This window comes from Parasteatoda tepidariorum, chromosome 9 (assembly GCF_043381705.1).
Source record: "Parasteatoda tepidariorum isolate YZ-2023 chromosome 9, CAS_Ptep_4.0, whole genome shotgun sequence".
NCBI classification, from domain to species: Eukaryota; Metazoa; Arthropoda; class Arachnida; order Araneae; family Theridiidae; genus Parasteatoda; species Parasteatoda tepidariorum.
The window spans coordinates 31,335,934-31,343,348 of NC_092212.1; the positions used below are offsets into that span (position 1 = coordinate 31,335,934).

General features: G+C 26.8%; 1 protein-coding gene across 2 annotated transcripts in view; it reads left to right on the top strand.

Annotated features, from left to right (window-relative positions):
- Nucleotides 1–266: 266 nt before the first annotated feature.
- Nucleotides 267–7,415, top strand: part of LOC107443512 (beta-1,3-galactosyltransferase 5-like) — a 17,556-nt gene continuing 10,407 nt past the window's right edge. Inside the window, exon 1 of one of the 2 annotated variants that reach the window (XM_071185979.1) lies at nt 267–403. The gene's annotated coding sequence lies outside the window, so the exon portion shown is untranslated. Of the gene's footprint in view, nt 404–4,604; nt 4,776–7,415 lie in introns of those variants that run through there. The other variant, XM_016057420.4, reaches the window with a different exon arrangement.

A 7,415-nucleotide genomic window follows, 5' to 3' on the forward strand; every position in this document is an offset into this window, starting at 1 on the left:
ATGAAACACTTTTGTTTTTTATTTCTACCTTTTCATTTTTTAATTTGTATTAAAAGGAACTGTACCTTTAAAAAGAAGCTTGGCACAAATGGGTTAAATTTTCAAATACAATTGACCATGACCGGAGAAATCAATAAGGAAATGGGAGAAGCCGTTATAACAGTGATTAGTTTTTTCCTTCTACTTTATTACGTCTTTTAATTAAGAAAGGTCAGTGTTTGCGGAATATACAGATTATACGAAGCGTGGGATTAGGATTTAGTTAACAATCCCGGATGCCACCGATGAGTGGGTAGGAGGTGTGGTTGTCCAGAACACCGAAACTTGTCACCCTTTCACGCCCTGGCGAAGACTGTGGATTATTTTTAAAACAATAAACAAGTTTTCTACATACTAATTAGAAGTAAATTTTTCTCCTATACTATTTAAAACGAAACAGTTCGAAACGATGTTTTTATTTATTGCAAAACAGATTTTAAGTGTTTTGTCGAAGAATATTCTAAGTGACAATTTTGAAAATTTAAAAGTAAACGCATAAACCTTAAGGGTTTAGAATTCTGTCTTGATAAATCGTGATACTACTTTTTAAATTAAAAGTGATAGCCAGGAGTGGTAGAGAAACTTGTCTGATTTTCTCACATCAGCTATCAATTTCTATTAAAGCAGGCATAAATGGTAGATTTTTCTTGTTTCTTAATGGGGACCGTGGTTGGTAATGGGCTTTAAAATGGAAACGTTGATATAGAGAAATGCTATGAAATACTTGCTTCTATTATAATTTCTAGATCGCATTGAAATATTTATAAATATTAACTAAATTTCAATGTTAAATACATTTCAACGTTACTTGGTAATTACATTTGGAACAAGTAATTCATATAATTTCTCTATTCAACTTATTTTTAAAACTTCGTTTTAAAAAGGTTATATGCATACATATAAAGATAAACCAAAACACAAAAGTATACAGTAAGTCAGTGTTTCCCAAACTTATGACTTTTGTGTACCCTTTCTTAATTTTTCGAAGCGCTGTGTACCACTAATTAAAAAATGAATGTATTTTTTACAATAAAAAAATTACACAAAAGTTAAAAATCACAACTGACTGTTGATACCACTAATTATTAACTGTTAACTCTGCAAAAAATTGCCAATAGTAAAATATGTAATCGTTAATTTTCATGGCTAGCTTTATTTTTAAATAAAATTTTTTGAAATTTACGTTTGCTGCTAGATATTTCGCATAAGAACGCGTACTCCCACTAAACTGTTCCCGTACCCCTGGGGGTACGCGTACCACACTTTGGGAAACACTGCAGTAAATAAATGAAACGGGTTCGAATTGCAAAGAAATCCTAAAGGATGATTGTTGAGCTCAGGAAGCTTGGAATAGGGTCTGCTAGTAATTTTTTATTTTTCATTACTTCCTTGAAAAATAAGCGAAAACTTTTAAAGTGTAAGATATGCTAATTCTTACATTATTTTGAACTTAGTAATTTTTAATGCCTAAATCCAAAATTGGAGCATAATCGGTCAAATAATTATATAAGTTTTAATTGGCTGAATTGAATGAATATCGAATTGAATGGTTAATGAATTGAGTGAATAATAGAATGAATGAATAATAAAACGAATGAATAATGAATTGAATGAATAATAAAACAAATGAATAATGAATTGAATGAATAATAAAACGAATGAATAATGAATTGAATGAATGATCACTATCAAATGAGGAAAACTTTTTAATCATATGAGTTTTTGTGACAAAGGCATCATATTTTCCATTGTCATCGAAAAAAGTTCTTATTCACCACCATCAATAATAATAATAAAAACGTAAAATATATGAAAATGATATTTTGAAATAATATTTTATTAAAAAATTTTTTGAGGCATAAAAGGCTAAAATTATCTATTCAAAATCAATTTAATATTGAAATTCTTTCCTCATTTATATCATCTGACACATTTAGTTTACAAGTAAAATAGAACTTTTTCAATACTCTTCCAATATCATCAAAATGTTAAAAGGTTGTATTGTAATCGGGAGCAAAGACATGAGCTTATAATTTAGACTTTAACGACACAGATAAGTAGATGAAAAATCAATTGAATTCATTAAGTTCATAATGAAGTTCATTAATTCATAATTTCTTTTTCTAAAAAAAGAACTTATGTCATGGTTTTGTACTGTTTATTAAACATCATAAAATATTTATTCAATTAATATAATTCTTAATCAAAAATTCTATTTTGATTTTGAAATGAAAGTTTTAAAATATATTATGTAAAACTTATAATTTATGTCTTAAAAACCATAAATTATCCTTAGAATTTTGATTTTCACATTAAGTTGTGATTCCAATGAACTTTCTAAATAAAATGAAAAAAGCCAACAATGCATCTGAATCATTCTGAAATAAATTCTACAGTGATTCGTATAAACGATATAACTCAATATATTAGGCATACTAGTGTCACTTATACTTGTAACTTTAATATTCCCTCAAAAATATAACTTTTAATTATGGTTTTCGAAAACTTACAAATCATCTCTAAATATTTATTTAAAAAAAAAATGCCGAAACAAAAAAACTGCAATGTAACACGTAAAACTCACAATTTCTTATAAGAATTATTAAAAGACTGTTATTTTCTTTCCGAGTTTTGGTCGTTATGAATTTTATGAACATGCATCAAAATTATGAATAGTAATAATTCATGAACATTTAAAGGAGTGCATTAGTTTTAAAAACGCTGAAATAGTCTACAGATCTTAGAAAGAAATTTTTCTCAAAAAGGTAGATTTACTGCCTGGTACAAAATTCGAACCGATTTTACTTCTATCTAGTATAAAATTCAGTGATTATATCAAAATGATAAAGAAAGAAAGAAAAGCATGTACCTGTAAGTAGGGATGGGTGCTTGGCTATGGTCGGGTGATGATGATGTACATGTGAGCCTCATTTAAAAACAATTATAATTTTTATTTTTCTTCTGAAATAAAATTCTGCAATTGTTCTCTCAAATCTTTTAGTCAGTTCTGCCTTAAAGTTTGATATAGCAAACGTAATTCGCAAAATTTTATTTTCATTCCGAGGTAAGCTTCTTTTAATGATTTATTAAATCTCCACATTTAAAGATTTAACTAAAAAGTGTAATTTTTCTCAGAATTTTATTTTCAGTGTGAAATAAATGCTCTCAAAAAAGGCGCAATATTTATTTCTCATATTAGAAGAGTTATTCGAAAGCTATATATCTTGCTCAGAACTTTTATTTTACATCCAAAAAAACTTTATTAATGGTGTAGTACTCTACATTCTTATATAAATTCTACGATTATTTACGTAAAAATTATGAAGCGTAATTTACTTAATATAACATTAAAATAAACCCATGAAGCGCAATTTGCTTATTTTTTAATTCTGATTCAAAAATAAAACTCCTGTAATGGTTTTTGTAAACTTATGAAACATCGTTAATAATTAATTCAAGAAATGTAATTCCCCTCCAGAGTTTTTATTTTCGTTTTTAAATAAAAATTCTGTATTAGACAACATAAAACTTTCAGTTCATAATTTAAAAACTTTCGAATGATGATAATTCATGTTTACAATTTTTATTTTAATTTCCGTGTTATGATCCTGGTAAACTTAAAAAGTATTATAGAATTCTTCAAACAGAAATAATTTCAGTAGTTCTCACTATACTTATAATTTGCCCATGAATATTAACTCATAAAGCTTAATTTTTGGGTAGAATTTTTTGTTCTTATTTGGAAACAAAACTTCTGCAATGGTTTTCGTAAAACTCATGAGTCATCTTTATATATCAATTGTATTTCCCACGTAGAATTTTTGTTTTAATTTTGAAATGCAAGCTTCGATCATGTAAGACAGTGTTTCCGAAACTTATGACTTTCGTGTACCCTTTCTAAATTTTTTATAGCGCTGTGTACTACTAATAAAAAAAGGAATGTATTTTTTATTATAAAAAAATTGCACAAAAGTTAAAAATCACAACTGGCTCTTGACACCATTAATTATTAACTGTTAACTCTGCAAAAAATAGTCAAAAGAAAAATACGTAATCGTAAATTTTCATGGCCAGCTTTGTTTTAAAATAAATATTTTTGAAATTTTCCTTTGTTGCAAGATATTTCGCATAAGAACGCGTAACTCCGCTAAACTGTTCTCCCACCCTTATGGGTTCGCGTACCACACTTTCGGAAACACTGATGTAAGACATTATTAACTTCATAATTAAAATTTTTTTCAAGAAGTATTATAGATACTATAATTTTATTTTCATTCAATAAAACTTCAGTAATGATTTCTGTAATAATTAAATATTTTTATTAAAAGTTTAATGTATATACATTTTAATTTTCCTTTTGAGTCATAGTTCAAATAAAACTAATAAAAAAATGAGAGGCAAAATTATGAATAATCATAATCCATGTCATCTGAATGTTTTATCAGAAGGACACGAATTACGTTTTTTACCTGCGCCATTTTTAATAACCCTTATGTTATGCAGATCTTAGAAAGAAATTTCTTTCAAGCATGCAAATTTACGAGCCAAAACAAAAGACAAACCGATTGCGAATTGCCTACTTATGTGGCCAAATTAGTGAAACGCCTGCAGGTCATTTCTTTTTCTTCTGTTGCATAAGTTTCTCCCTCTCTGCTGGAACGGTTTGCGAAGAAAGAGTTAGTTCCATATCTGAGCCAGATATGAATTTGATCTCCATTTGATAACAGAACTTGAAAGTAAGTCGTTTTTTTCGATGCTAATATAGTTGTTTATTATTTAAAATTCTTATCTTTCTCTGAAAACCAATTACTCCGTTAAAATCTTCGCCTGCTTGTGTTTTTATTTCGTTTTCTGAAATGAAACTACATCATGATAATCGTTTTTTTTTTTATGTGATTATATTGCTAATTTATGCTTACATTTAATTTTTTTTCATTAAATATATTTTCTGGATTTTTTCCTTAATATATTTTATTCTTTCTCTCAGATTATTACACTAGGGGTAGGGAACAAATTTTTTTTGCATTTATTTAAGTAATTGATCTTATCTAAGTGGGAAGTGGATGCTCCGAATTTGAAATTAGTTTTGTTCGGAAAGCAGCAGATTTCATTTGAAAAATGATATTTTTAGTTTCGTTCACTTTTTGTTCAATTGTACAAGTTTATAAAAAAAATCATTTTATATTTATATACATGCATATACACTTGTATACATCTTTTCCTTATAAACTAATGCAATGAGGAGAAATTTTATTTCTTCTAATGTATGAGTTAAAGTATTAATTTTTTAGTTAATTGTAATTAAAGAGTTTTGTTTACCATTACGTATGTTACTTTAATACGAATTATTATTTTTTTTTCTCTCTTGCATGGGATTTTCGAAAGAATATTTAGGCGTATTGATTTCAAATCTGCTATCGGTTTCTATCAACAAACAACAGTTTTTAAGCAATTTAATAAAATATTCCTAACAAGGATTTTTTTAAAGTTCACTCAGGAGTGAATACTTATACGTTTTTTATAAACTTATACATTCTGACTAATATAGAAATAAAGAGCTAAAAATACAATTATTAAAAGACTGTAAATTTTGGAATAACGCTTATTTTAAATAAGAAATCCCCACGCACGGATAAGATAGGATCAAGTGCTAGTATAAATTCAAAAAAAAAGATTGTTCACCAATGTTATTCCATTGTTTGTTCACCAATATTTAAATTGCTTGTGTTTACCTTTTCTCTGAAATAATGTTACGTTATTTATTTTGAATTTATTCTTTTATTAATTTGTTTATGCAAAAAGCAGTTTGATAGAATTTATGTTTTTTCCTTTAAAAGTTATATTTATATTCTTTTTTAACAATAAGTTATCTTAAACTTAAATTATCTTTCCTTAAGAAATACCTATTAGTTGGTTCAAAATTTTCATGCTTCATTTTTTGTTGTTGTTATTTTGTTATTTTATTTACTTTGACTTTATTGCTTAGTTTATGTAGGCAGAATATATGTTTTTAATTTCTTTTAAAGATTTTTTAATAAATTCATCCTTAAAAATAAATGATCTAGCTCTTAAATAAGTAACTTTCACTTAAAAAATAAAAATAAATCAATGAAAACGTTTGCTTGTGTTTATATATCTTTTCTGGTAATGATGTTACTTTATTTTAACTTGATTATTTTAGTAAGGTAGAAGACAATTTAAGATAATTTATTTCTCCTTAAATTATATTTAGAATTCGTTTTGCAGGATAAATTTTATAAATTTTAAAATCTATATATATTTACATGGTTGCCAACTACTAGACTTTTGGCAAAATATTTTATAGAGTAGTAAACATTTAAAGACCAAACATTTCAGAATTTTTGGGAATTTTGCCAACATTGTGAAATTTTCACCTACTATAGGGCTGGAACAAAGTGGCGTTGCATATAAACTTTTAAATCATTTATATGTAGTGGCGTGGAAAATTAGTTTTCGTTTAAATGATTGAAAAAAGAATACATTAAAACATAAACTTAGCAACCACTTGAATTCTTTTTTGCAAAAAGCGTAGAACGTAGTCTGCCCATTTTTCATAAATTTTAAAATGACCATATACTTCCAAGTAATAAATTTTAATACAAACAGAAAATTATAATTAAAAATGGCAGAAAACATAATTAGGTTTAGTTATAAATCAATTTACACTTCCAACAAAACTTTTTTGGATGGTTGAAATTACTTTGAACCAATACGCACCGAAATTTACTTTTAGTAGATTTGGAAAGTTTTTAAAATCTTTTGAATATTGGTGCAAAATTTTTATCTAAGAACTATTTAAAGGTTTCCTAAACAAATATACACTTAAACCTTGATGAAACATATTTTTCAAAATCCTTACACTTTTCGTGAGTTTTAAAAAATACTGTTTATCCCGTAGTCATAATTATCCCACTTTACCCTAAATCAGTGTTTCCCAAACTGATGACTTTTGTGTACCCTTTCTAAATGCTTGTAACACTGTGTACCACTAATAAAAAAATGAATGGATTTTTTAGTATAAAAAATTACACAAAAGTTAAAAATCACAGCTGGCTGTTGACACCACTAATTATCAACTGTTAACTCTGCAAAAAATAGCCAACAGAAAAATACGTAATCGTAAATTTTCATGGCTAGCTTTGTTTTTAAATAAAATTTTTTGAAATTTTTGTTTGCTCCAAGATATATTGCATAAGAACGTGTACCCCCGCTAAACTGTTCCCGCACTCCTGGGGGTACGCGTACCACACTTTGGGAAACACTGCCCTAAACCATTGTGTTAGCCATAGCAATAATGTATAAAAATTCAAATTTTTGTTTAAAAATCACCATATGTATATATATATATATATATA